Source organism: Podarcis liolepis, assembly GCF_965112155.1.
Source record: "Podarcis liolepis genome assembly, chromosome: 2".
NCBI classification, from domain to species: Eukaryota; Metazoa; Chordata; class Lepidosauria; order Squamata; family Lacertidae; genus Podarcis; species Podarcis liolepis.
This window is the reverse complement of record NC_139555.1, coordinates 108694640-108708510: the sequence shown is the minus strand read 5'-3', so window position 1 is coordinate 108708510 and position 13871 is coordinate 108694640. Positions and strand designations below refer to the sequence as shown.

The 13871-nt window shown below is 43.7% G+C and overlaps 2 long non-coding RNA genes across 2 annotated transcripts; both read left to right on the top strand.

The window, feature by feature from the left end:
* The first annotated feature begins 3139 nt into the window (after nt 1-3139).
* LOC310702110 lies at nt 3140-7604 on the top strand. Its single transcript, XR_014523250.1, has 3 exons — nt 3140-3468; nt 4939-5049; nt 7506-7604. It is a non-coding gene; the product is annotated as an uncharacterized lncRNA (long non-coding RNA).
* Nucleotides 7605-12019: 4415 nt separating this feature from the next.
* On the top strand, nt 12020-13826 carry LOC310702076. Its single transcript, XR_014523201.1, has 3 exons — nt 12020-12449; nt 13276-13386; nt 13649-13826. It is a non-coding gene; the product is annotated as an uncharacterized lncRNA (long non-coding RNA).
* The last annotated feature ends 45 nt before the right edge of the window (nt 13827-13871 follow it).

Sequence of the window (13871 nt, the reverse complement as noted above, 5' to 3'; positions counted from 1 at the left end):
TCTAGAGGCAGTGCAAAATATTACCTTTTGTGTGTGGATTGTTTCACTAATTATTCTTGGGTTTATTTGATGGAGAAACCGCAAGAAACTTTAGAAAAGTTTCAGGAGTTTTGTGACAAGGTTAAAAATATGCATGATGCTAACATTGATTGTCTATTCACAGATGAGAAGCAAGTTTTTCTGTTACAGAAGTTTCAGAAGTTCCTGGATGGAAAAGGGATAGACCACAAAATTGCTGTCTCGCCAGAAGCGTGGAACAGGGGGGTCTGTGTTAGGGTGAACAAAGAATTGCAAAAGGGGATGCATGCGCAATTGCTGAGTTCACATTTGCTACATGAATATTGGGCCGAATCTCTAGTGTCCTATCTTCATGTTTGGTTGAGAAAAGTCTCAACAGAGTTGGGATGTTCTCCTTTTGAGAAGCTGTTCAATAGAAGACCCTCTGTTGCCTATTTTAAGGTTTTCGGGTCTCATGTGAGAACAGAAGCTCCAGGTGGAGTAAAGAATGCCAGAGGCATTTTTGTGGGTTATGAAAAAGGTCTCTACAGAGTAATTTTGTCTGAATCTGGTCAGGTGATTCTCACAAAGTTTCTAGAGAGTGCTCCAGAGCAAGAGCGGGTTGTAGAACAAACATTTCCCACAGGTGACAATTCAGATGATGATGATGATGATGATGATGATTTTTCTGATGTCACAGGTTACAGTGGTACTGATGATGATGACAGTGATAGCTCAGAGAGTTCAGTTGTAACAGTCATTGAGAGAAAATCTCACACAATGGATAGACCTTCACAGATGAAGGAAGAACCACTGATAGCTACCGGTTCTCAACAGAGTCCAAAGGTTGAACCAGTGAGCACAGAGGATCAGAACCTCATACGCAGGTCTGAGAGAGTTACAAAGGGTGTACCACCAAAGAGGTACTCAAAAGAGTTTGCTAACTTAGCTGTTGCATGTGTTGCTATTGTTAACAACTCAAAGCAGGTTAAAGCAGTGTCTAAGTCAGAGACAAAGACACAACAGAGAGTAGCTAACCAAGGTAATGCAGAAGCACTCATTCCTTGGAAGCCAGACAACCAAAGAGGTACACTGGTGAAAACAGTGGTGGGAAGTTCCAAGGGTGGAACTGAAACAACAGGGGACTGTTATATGTATAACAACTGTTTGTTCTCTTCTCTGGATCATGTTTTGCCTATTGATGCTTTTGGGGGAGGATGTCAGGAAAAAGCAGCAAGGCAAAAGCCAGCTCCAGATGGCTGGAATGCAAAACAGGATGTTGTGGTTTCTCACTGTACTGTTGGAGAAAAGGTGGAGTCTATTCTCTGTACTGAGCACCGGATGTTAGCTCAGTGTGTCATCTGACCTGTGCTGGAAGTACAGGGGAGGAGTTGTGACTCTTCTGATTGAGACTGAAAGGTGCAGTCACATTTCTATGTACTGTTGAGTGACAGGAATAAAACATGTAGAAAGGACTCCTGTCTGTCTCATTTCTCCTCCCTGGGAGAATGCAGGGAGGGAGAGAGAAGCAGAGAAGCAGAGGGTGTGTTCTATCTCACATCTAATGAGAAGAATCGCCGGGTTTGTTTACCTAGCCTGCCGGAGGTCGCAGACGGACAGTAAACACAGTATCTTGCTCAATTGCCTCGGGGGAGGCCAGGTACCTCTGCCTGTGAGCTGAAGATACTAACAGTGCAGTCCGGAAGGTTTAACCAGGCAAACTAATGCTCAAACGGAGCAGGATTACGCATAAGTAACTCCCAATCACTACAAGTGGCACACAAAGGATGAACAAGTTAAATTGGTTATGATTGATTGGGCAAGAGATATGGGACATAATATAATGATGGAGGATTGGCTATGGAAGAAAGGGGTTAAGTTCACTGCATGTGTAATGTTAAAGGAAAATATTATGAAGATGATGTTAGGATGGTACTTGACCCCTGTAAAACTAGCAAAGATTTATCACAATAGTGATAACTATTGTACTATAACTAAGGTACTTTTTTCCATATGTGGTGGACTTGTCCCAAGGTGAAAGACTTCTGGGAGAAGATTTATAATGAACTGAAAAAAATGTTGAAATATACATTTATTAAGAAACCAGAGGTCTTTCTTCTTGGAATAACAGGTTTGGAATTGCCCAAGAAAGAGGTTAAATTATTTTTGTATGCCACAACGGCTGCCGAAATATTACTTGCTAAAAATTGGAAAATACAAGAACTACCAACAGTGGAAGATTGGCAGATGAAGATGATGGACTTTTCGGAGCTAGCTGACCAGAAAGAAGAGGAGTTTCAAGAGGATTGGAGGAAATGTAAGGACTATTTGAATAAATATTGTAATATAAAAAACTAGAAAATACTTGAAAGAAACAAATAGGCCTAGGATTAAACTAATTTATAATTAAATAAATGGGATTTAGAATATTAAGAAAAGTGAATAAGATGGACTATAATCGGAAATTGTTTTAGTTTAATAATGATATTGGAAAGCTGTTACTTTTAACTACAAGGAAACTCAGAAGGGAAGGACTAGAGGAAGTCAACTAAGATGTTTAAAAGGTTGGATTTGTAAAGAATTAAGTTTGTTGTTATTGTTTATCTGTTTATTATTCCTTTTTTCTTCTTTCGTTCATTGATGCATTTTTCTTTTTTTCCTGTTTTTGTGTGTTATTCTGCTTTGTGTTTTTTGTTATAATTGTGGAAAATCTAATATATTTTTTTAAAAAAGCTTCATGGAGAAACAAACAAATGGCATTAACTCTGTGACCTGTGTATTTGAATGTAGTTTAAAAACAGAGGGACTGTTAAAGGAATTAGATCAGTTATCACAACTCTAGAATATTAGGATGCTTCTCCTAGTCCTTTCAGTCAACATGCAAGATGAAATAGCCTCACTCAGCTGACTAACCAACCAACTTTCCATCTCTGCCCACTAATGGGCATCAACTCCAGCTTTGATCCTGTGTGACTCGATCAACCAAGAAATATGGAGGCGGACAAAAAACCCACCGAAAGGAACAAGAACTCCTTCCTTGTATGATAGCATCAGGTGGCCTCTGAGGCCTGGGACATTCGGTACAGCCGAATCATCAGCCCATGCGGATTGTTCTAAACCATTAGTACATTGTGTTCCAAACAGACCAGGGGAGCATACTTCCAGAGGCGGCTTGTATCACTTCCAGGTGTCCTGAGAAGCCAAGGAGGTTTCTTCTGACCTTACATAATTGCTGTGTTGAGCTTGGTGCGTCACACCTTACCAGAGGCTGAGCTGCTGCTGCGACTTACTCCAAGGAGGCCTGATCTGCCCTGCAACCCGGTGGTCTCACATCTGCCAGATTTCAGAACTTGCCTCCTCATACAAAAGGGGTATCAATGGGGCAGAGCTTCTTTCTTGATAATCGGGGCCCACGTGTGGCTCAGGTCTGCCTGCTTGCGTTCTGTATCTTCCTTTGCCTCAAGCCTGGAGGTAAGAAACCCCCCAACTCCTTTTGAGCTCTGTCACATGTTAGCTGTGTGTGTCGGTGGAGATTCAGCAGGGATAATTACTGAAAGGCAAGCGTGGTCCCTGCAGTCAGAATGTTTGGGCAGCTGCTGAGGCTACATGAGAATCCAGTTCTGCTGAGAGCAGTATGCCTTCTTTTTCAATTTAAATCTGTTGTTCATCGTCAGGGAGAGGAGCACAACCCACCACCACCCTTTTGATCTTCTCAGTGCCTTCTTGAGATAGTCTTTCCCCAAAGCAGAGGTTTCCAAGCTTTTTGGGTCTCCGGCTCTCTTGACCAACTACATTCTTTCTGTGGCTTACCTGTGGGGAAATGGGCTCCAAGCCTCAGGAGCCTAGTTATGCCACCCCTTGGCTGCAGAGCCCACAGCCCTTCACCCCTTTTTGAAGACGCTCCCTTGTGGAGTGTTCCTGCAGCCTCCTCTCCACTCCCCTCTCCTTGTGAGTCCTCCGGGCAGCCACCCCCCATCACTGGGCCACCCCTATCGCAAAGAGTGTTGCCTCCTCACTTGTCTGTCCATTCCCAACAGAAAGGACTAGTGGACTGGCTGGCTGGGCTCCCTCACCCACTTGCTTGCTTACTCTGAGGCTGCCTCAGCTCCTGGCAACCAGCACCCCCTGGTCAGCTCCAGAGGCACCATACGCCTGGGGAGCTTGTAGCCAGGGCTGCTGCAACAAAGAGTTGCACAAGCCTTTGGGAAGCAGAGGGATGAAACAGGGAAGGAAAGAGGGATGGAGGCTAGTGTTGCCCACAGGACCCCTGACCATCATTCAAGGCACCCCACGGTCCCATGACACACTAGTTGAAAACTAGAGTGACTCCACATTGGAGGGAGCTTCTGGTGTCAGGCTCTTTCAACAGAAGTATGGATGTCACTTTGGGGTGGGTGAGTAAAGATGCCTCCTACCATGGGGTCCCTAAGAGAAGTGTTAGAGCCCATGTCTTCCATGCAGAAAACCCCAGGTTAATCCCCCCACCGGGCATCTCCAGTCAAAAGGTTCAGGGAGAAGAAAATGAAGCATCCTGAGACTCTGGGGACAAAACTGGGGAAATTGAGAGAGAACTTGACTTGGTGTAAGTTCAGCTGAGGTGAGTCAGGCTGCCTGTTCAGGATATAATATTTTTTTTCATGCGTGTATGTGTGAAGGCTTGTATCCAATGTATCTTAATTCATCCAATTAAGAGGGGAATGCCTGGGGTTTCACCAGCACTATGCTTTGCAGTGCAGAAGCTGCCCCTTAGGAAAGAGAACCGTTAAAAGGGGGAGAAGTGTTAGGGTTAGCAGGCCCTGTGTGCAAGACCCAAGATTTGCAGCCCTTTGCCCATCCCTTAACAAAGCCCCTGATTGAATGAGTTTTAAAGTAAGGGCAGTGCTTGCAGGAACAAACAAACAAACAAACAAACAAACAAACAAACATGTCTGTCTTTTACAGTGGATGCTGTCAGATGCAGAAAATGCTATTCCAATCATCCTGACGAACCATGCGAACTGAGCGATGGGAAGTGTAACGGGGACGTCTGTGTATTGGGAAAAATATTTTCAGGTAATGTGTCTGTCCCATTTATAGTCCTCCATTATGTATGCTGGACTAGGATGACCGGATGTTTCAAACAGGTGGACTCAGTTGTGAAATCATGGTGAGGAGTGCGTGGGGACTCATGGCTGTATCACTCCAAAGAAGCAGTTGTCTCAGGTGGGTCTGAGGACTGTGCCACTTGCCCCCCTCCTCTTCTGCGGCCACGCCTCTTCCTTTGCCCTCGTATCTGTGCTCCCAGTGACATGCCCTGTCCACCCCACACCCTACTGACACCATTGGCGCATCAGAGAGGTGGTGGCAGAAGAGAAGGTAGGAGAGGTGGCACAGGGTGAGATTGCCTCAAACAGCAAAACGTCCCGGGCCATCCCTGAACACAACTGTGAGGCAGAATTACTAAAAGATTTGCCTCATAAGGTCCTTGAATGTCAGCTTTGTTGTTATATAAAAGGGCATTACACATAGGGACCTTACTTAAGAAGATGAAATAATGGGGAGTATCAGGAAAAGTAAGGCTTGTTTGTTGTTGTTGAGTCATTTAGTCGTGTCTGACTCTTCGTGACCCCATGGACCAGAGCACGCCAGGTTCCTGTCTTCCACTGCCTCCCACAGTTTGGTCAAACTCATGCTGGTAGCTTCAAGAACACTGTCCAGCCATCTTGTCCTCTGCCGTCCCCTTCTCCTTGTGCCCTCAATCTTTCCAGGGTCTTTTCCAGGGAGTCTTCTCTTCTCATGAGGTGGCAAAAGTATTAGAGCCTCAGCTTTAGGATCTGTCCTTCCAGTGAGCACTCAGGGCTGATTTCCTTCAGAACGGATAGGTTAGATCTTCTTGCAGTCCATGTGACTCTCAAGAGTCTCCTCCAACACCATAATTCAAAAGCATCAATTCTTCAGCGATCAACCTTCTTTATGGTCCAGCTCTCACTTCCATACAGGGAACTAATTGGTATCTTATACTCTCAGGAAAAGGTACCTTGGGTTACATACGCTTCAGGTTACATACGCTTCAGGTTACAGACTCTGCTAACCCAGAAATAGTACCTCAGGTTAAGAACTTTGCTTCAGGATGAGAACAGAAATCAAGCTGCAGCGGTGCAGCAGCAGCAGCAGCGGGAGGCCCCATTAGCTAAAGTGGTGCTTCAGGTTAAGAACAGTTTCAGGTTAAGAACGGACCTCCAGAACAAATTCAGTACGTAACCAGAGGTACCACTGTATTTGGAATCCTTCATAGATAATAAGGTTCTCCTGGTGCCTTTATTATACAGTGGTACCTTGGTTCTCAAATTTAATCTGTTCCGGAAGTCCGTTCCAAAAACAAAGCATTCTAAAACCAAGGCGTGCTTTCCCATAGGAAGTAATGCAAAACAGATTAATCCGTTCCAGACTTTTAAAAACAAACCCTAAAACAGCAATTTAACATGAATTTTACTAACAAGATCATTGATCCAAAAAATGAAAGCAATAATCAATGATCAATAATCAACAATCAACCATGACTATAAAATAAATAAGACAGTATTGTAGATGATAAAAATTAAGATTAATTTCTTTTCTTACCTGCACTGATGATAGTCATGCTTTGGATGGGGGGCTTTTATCCATTTCCGCAGGCACACAATCAATCAATCAATCAATCAGTCACTCAGTAGCTGAACTGTGTTCCACACAGTCACAAAAACAAATTAACTGAAAAAGCCTCAAAAACAAAAACGCAAAATAAATAGCAAAAACAGGAGCGCCAAACTTAATCCATTCCAGAAGTCCGTTTGACTTCCAAAATGTTCAAAAAGCAAGGCGCAGCTTCCGATTGGTGCAGGTGCCCTGGAAACAATAGCTGACAGTTGCATTGGATGTTCAGCTTCTGAAAAACGTTTGAAAACCGGAACACTTACTTCAGGAATTTTGGTGTTTGGGAACCAAGGCATTTGAGTACCAAGGTTTTTTAGGAACCAAGGTACCACTGCACATCTATAAGTGACAGGCAATAACGTTCCTCTTTAACCAGTCCTTTGTTTGACTGAAATGTGGTTTTTTTGGGGTGGGGTTATTGGGTTGTTCTTGTTTTTATTTTAATTACGAATTTTGTGTTTTTATATTGTGATTTTATCATGTGAACTGCCTTGATACCTGCAGCTTTAGGGCCGTGTACAAATTTAATAAAAAAAAAGGAAAAACAGTGGTGGAGATTATGATATTTAAGGGTTTGCTTTATTTGGACATGTACCTTGCACGTGTTTTAACTTTAATTTAACATTGACATTTTAGCAGTTTTAGCAAAATCAGTTCGAAATTCTGTTCCAGGTATACCCTTTGGAAGAGTTTAATACCAATTCCACCCCCCCCCCCCAATGATGTGGAGTAAACTTTGTCCTTTTAAATGGACTCTCTTTCGCTATGGACAAATTCGGTAACATTCTCTCCATACTTGCTATTAACACAAATACTTCTCTTTCTCTCTCCAAAAGAAAATGGTGACTTGATGAAATACTACAAAGAATGTGGCGTTGGAGTATCGCTAGAGGACTGTGGAAAGGAATTGACAGCGGAAAATAGAGAGAAAATAACGTGCTGCGATACTGACTTCTGTAATGAATGATTTTCCTATTCTGTTCTTAGATTGTTTCGATCTATCCAGGGACTTCATGGCACTACAATTCAAATAATAGACCTTCTGATGCAGACCTACTGGGGGGAGTCAAACCCACAGTCTCCACCCCAATCATCCTCATCTCCCTTCACAAATTGGAGCCTGACTGTGTGATGTGGGCAGTCTTCTGTATTTGTGGAGGGTTCCCACCAATGCTTTTCTTCAGCATGCCAGAGTGCAGTTCCAGCACCTCTCAGGTGGGCGCCATTTTGGTCCCACGTCTTCCCTTCATGTACCCAAAACAAAGCCCAAAGCAAACATTTCAATTCAAAACAGAAGCTGGCCAGTGTGTGAGAGTCTACACTGTTTTTTTGTTTGTTTACATCTATGATTTTACCTAGCTCTTAACCGCTCGTAGCTGTAATTGGTCAAACTATGGGGTGGGGCCAATTTGTATTTCCTTTTCTTCTTTTTTATAATTTTTTTTTATTAAGAATTGAAACAAAACATATTGTCTTAGTACATATCATCCTTGATCCCCCCCACCCCCATAAAATAACCCGCCTCCCTCCCCCCTGACTTCCCTCAGCTCCAGTCTCTGGTTTCTCTACAGATTCTATTCTCTGCATGTTACATAATTGTATAAGTCCTTAATTTATCTAACAGGTTATTGTCAATAAAAAAATTTGTGAGTGTTTATTCAAAACCTGCCAAGGAGTCCAGTTCACTTTGTTGTTTCTTTAAGTACTTTGTAAAAGGTTCCCATTTATCTTTAAAGTCACAGTTATCCTTGTCCTGTAGTTTATGAGTCAATTTTGCCAGTTCTGCATAGTCCATCAGTTTCTCTTGCCATAGTTCTGTACAGTGGTACCTTGGGTTACATACGCTTCAGGTTACAGACGCTTCAGGTTACAGACTCCGCTAACTCAGAAATAGTGCTTCAGGTTAAGAACTTTGCTTCAGGATGAGAACAGAAATCATGCTCCAGCGGTGCGGCGGCAGCAGGAGGCCCCATTAGCTAAAGTGGTGCTTCAGGTTAAGAATAGCTTAAGGTTAAGTACGGACCTTCGGAACGAATTAAGTACTTAACCCGAGGTACCACTGTATTTCATTTTCTTTAATCCATTTCCCATGTAGTGGCGACAGGCTTGAAGCTTTCCAGCCAGGCCTCTACTGTTGCATGCATGTGCCTTTGTGCAAGGGCCCTTCCAAGCCGCCCTAGCCATCCGCCTGAATCTAAGAGAACACAGGAGGTGAGGATGCATTTAAGTGACTTGCACCAGAACCAGGGGCACCAGCATCTATTCAGGGCTGCCCCGAGTCACCCGACGACTTGCTATAACAACTTCTTGGTGAGTTCCAGCATCTGTTTTCAGCACTGGTTCCCACACATTTTTGACCACTGATTTCCCAGAGTCCAAAATGCATAGGGAGCCTCCACGAGGACAGGAGATTTCTCCCCCTTGCTTGGCATCAGAACATCTGGCTAAGCATTGTTGTGAATCAAACGCTCATCAGTTCAACTGCTTTGCTCCTCCTCTGTGCACTCGTGTGTGTGTCCTCATTTATGTATGCTTTCATTGTTTTATTATTAGGAAAATAATGTCCCCTAAGTACATAACTGTCTGAGGGACTGGAGTGGGTTGTGGCGTACTGTGATTATTAATATTACACATATGGAAGCAATAGGATGAATAAAATCTGACTCTTCTGGAAATAAAAATTGTCCAGTCTACAATTATGGTTCAAAAGCTTTACTAACAGAACTTGTTCCAAAACAGACACTCAGAACAATAATGTTACATCCAGAGAGTTACCATGTGTTTATCCAAGCACAGGTACAGCATCTTAGACATATGACATTAATTCATACAGAAGTGAGAACAAAGCTCATCCTCTCCCCTGGCCTCCATTACAGCCTGAGGCTGTGTTCCTGGAGAGAATCATTTTCACACCTTTCTCCTTGTTGGCCTGAGAGAGGGAACAAAAGACCAACTCAAACATAATGGAGATTTGCAACTGAGGTACCTGATCGTATACATGTGAAAGCTACAATGTTAGAGAAAGGAATTCATGGAACATCCTAGGGCAGTGATGGTGAACCTTTTAGAGACAGAGTGCCCAAACGGCAACCCCAAACACATTTATTTATCACAAAGTGCAAACACAGCTATTTAACCTGTATATCTGATTTTTTCTGTGTGTTTCACATTTCTTCTTTATGATTACTGTTGTAATAAATAATCCTTCATAAAAGTTAATGTATTATATTCTTCATTAAATTATCTTTCCATTGATATATAATTTTATAGTATAACTCAGTGCTTTTTTCTTTCTTTCTAAAAAATGTTCATTTTGACTCAAGAAAATCTCCACTGGGGAAAAATAAATACAGTTCAAATCGGAGAAAAAAAATACAATGAATTTCTTCTCCCATTAAATTCACAAAACGTTTAGGGGTAAACGTCCCCCTGCAATCCTATAGAAAATAAGCACTGGTATTACTCCAAAACAAAGTGGTGTTATGAGCCATCAACACTCGGAAATACATTTTTTCCAGAAGGTTCCACAATTTTGGCCACTAGTATACACTGGAGGGCTGTACTAAAGCCACCCTCTCCCAATTTTTAATATGAGATGATAATAATAATTGCGTGTGCACATAGAAATAAGTATAAATAATAAAATAAAACTAGCCAGATGGGCAGGGTATAAATAATGGTTTATTATTATTATTATTATTATTATTATTATTATTATTATTATTATTATTAATTGCCATTTCTTCAGCTGCTGTTTGATCGCAACCTCCACGGAATAAATTTCTCTGTTGGTTTTCAAGGGAAAGCCCAGCGAACATGTAAATCCAGCAGCCCCTTCTTAGGGGTCTTTATCTGCTTACTGACCTGGGAGTTAATGTCAGGAAAAAGCATCAATGCGAGAGCAAGCTGCAGGTGTCTGCAAAGCAAAACAGGATGTTGATGTTTGGGACTGTACCGTGGGAACAAAGGGGCAGTCTATTCACTGTGCTGAGCATCGGATGTTAGCTCAGAGTGTCACATGACCTGTACTGGAAGTACAGGGGTGGAGTTTATTCTCTCTACTGTTGGAGACTGGAGAGTGCAGACGTGTTTCTCTATACTGCTGCAATGACAGAAATAAAGACATGTAAATAGATTTCTGTCTGTCTCTTTCCCCTCCCTGAGGGAAGCAGGGAGGAGGGAGAAATGGTGTGTCCCTCTCACGCTGAGTGGGATCGCCGATTGGTGACCTTGCCTGTATCCTGCCGGGAGATGCAGACGGGGAGGTCAACTAGGATCTCAAGCCGAATGCCTGGAGAGTGGCCAGTTACCTCTGACAGCGGCTTGAGAATCCGACAGTTAAGCCCTGCCAAACTCAAAACAGCTTATCCTGAGTAGAAAAAACAGACTGGCGGGAGGCCCTGGTGCATCAAAAGTCAATGCCTGCTCAGCCCCTCGCTTGCTCGCCAGGCCCTGGTGCTTCAGGATTTGGACGGCGCAAGCCCTCCCCTCCTCCTCCTCCACCCCTGGCAGGGAAGCTAAGGCACCAGGGCTGCAGGCTTTAGACAATTATTCATGTGGTGATGAAATGTTGGTTACAGCAGAACGGTGTGTTTGTGTGTGTGTGTCATATTTCTAGTGGGAGAGAGTTCCTCAGCAGAGCACCACAGCGAAGTTCTACAGCCACAGCTGACAATGAGGAATGAGAGGTGGCTGCATAATGTGCCAGTGGATTGAACCATTTTATACCCAATGCTGCAGAGCCACAAAACTTCACGAAAAAACAAATAAACGGCAGGCTGACCTCTCATAAAAGAATGAGAAGTCAGCCTGCCGTTCAGCACAGACATCAGTTATCTCTGATGGGGACTCTGAATCTCTTCCCTCTAATACTCACTCCTTCTATCACAGTCATGGGTCCAGGAACACAAACACATCCCTTTCTTCTTCCCAGGTATTAAGACATTACCATGCCAGTGGATTGAACCATTCTAAAGGCAACTCTGCAGAGTCACAAAACTTCAGGAATAAAACAAACAAACAGCATTAACTCTGTGACCTGTGTATTTGAGTGTGGTTTAAAAACAGAGGGACTGTTAAAGGAATCAGATCAGTTATCACAACTCTAGCATATTAGGATGTTTCTCCAAGTCCTTGCAGTTAACAAGCAAGATGAAATAACTGACTAACCAGCTGACTAACCAGCCAACTTTTCATCTCTGCCCATTAAGGGCCATCAACTCCAGCTTTGATCCTGTGTGACTCCATCAACCAAGAAATATGGAGGTGGACAAAAAACCCACTGAAAGGAACAAGAACTCCTTCCTTGCATGATAGCATCAGGTGGCCTCTGAGGTCTGGGACATTCAGTACAGCCCATTTGGATTTTTGTGAGCAATCAATGCATTATATCCCAATCAGATCAAAGGAACCACTACCCACCCCTCTACTGCTCTTCGGAACCACCCCAGCATATTTCCAGAGGCGTCTTGTATCTTTCAAGCCCATCACTTCCAGGTGTCCTGAGAAGCCAATGAGGTTTCTTCTGACCTTATATAATTGCTGTGTTGAGCTTGGTTCATCACACCTTACCAGAGGCTGAGCTGCTGCTGCTACTTACTCCAAGGAGGCCTGATCTGCCCTGCAACCCGGTGGTCTCTCATCTGCCAGACTTCAGAACTTGCCTCCTCATACAAAAGGGGTATCAATGGGGCAGAGCTTCTTTCTTGATAATCGGGGCCTACGTGTGGCTCGGGTCTGCCTGCTTGCGTTCTGTATTTTGCTTTGCCTCAAGCCTGGAGGTAAGAAATCCCCCAACTCCTTTTTGAGCTGTGTGACATGTTAGCTGTGTGCGTCGGTGGAGATTCAGCAGGGACAATTTCTGAAAGGCAAGCATAGTCCCTGCACTCAGAATGTTTAGGCAGCTGCTGGGGCTACATGAGAGTCCAGTTCTGCTGAGAGCAGTATGCCCTCTTTTTCAATATAAATCTCTTGTCCATCGTCAGGGAGAGGAGCACAACCTGTCACCATCCTTCTGATCTCCTCAGTGCTTCCTTGAGATAGTCTTTCCCCAAAGCAGAGGTTTCCAAGCTTTTGGGGTCCACGGCTCCCTTGACGAACTACATTCTTTCTGTGGCTCCCCTGTGAGGAAATGGGCTCCAAGCCTCAGGAGCCTAGTTATGCCACCCCTTGGCTGCAGAGCCCACAGCCCTTCACCCCTTTTTGAAGACGCTCCCTTGTGGAGTGTTCCTGCAGCCTCCTCTCCACTCCCCTCTCATTGTGAGTCCTCCGGGCAGCCACCCCCCACCACTGGGCCACCCCTATCGCAAAGAGTGTTGCCTCCTCACTTGTCTGTCCATTCCCAACAGAAAGGACTAGTGGACTGGCTGGCTGGGCTCCCTCACCCACTTGCTTGCTTACTCTGAGGCTGCCTCAGCTCCTGGCAACCAGCACCCCCTGGTCAGCTCCAGAGGCACCATACGCCTAGGGAGCTTGTAGCCAGGGCTGCTACAACATCTAGCCCCTGATTTAATGAGTTTTAAAGTAAGGGCAGTGCTTGCAGGGAGAAACAAACAAACAAACAAACAAACAAACAAACAAACAAACAAACATGTCTGTCTTTTACAGTGGATGCTCTGACATGCAGACAATGCTTTTCATATCATTACGAAACACCATGCGATGTGAGTACGGACACGTGTATTGGAGACATTTGTACGTTTTATCAAGAATTTTCAGGTAATGAGTCTGTCCCATTTACAGTCTTCCTTTGCATATGCTGGGCTAGAATGACAGGGTGTAGAGGAGGGTCACGGCCTCCTGACTTTTCAATGGTTGTAAGCGCTCAATAGGAGCCACATTGGATCAGACCAAAGATCCATCAAAGATGTGGAGTAAACTTTATCCTTTTAAATGTATTCTCTTTTGCTATGGGCAAATTCAGTAACATTCTCTTCATACCTGTTATTAACACAAATACTTCTCTTTCTCTCTCCAAAAGAAAATGGTGACTTGATTAAATACTCCAGATCATGCAGCTACAAGTACTGGGAATACAGTTGTGGACAGGAAATTTTCATTGGAAATAACCGACATATAACAACATGCTGTTATACTGACCTCTGTAATGATGAATAAAATCGGACTCCTCTTGAAATAAAAATTGTCCGGTCTAAAAATATGGCTCAAAAGCTTTACTGACAGAACTTCTTCCAAAACAGACA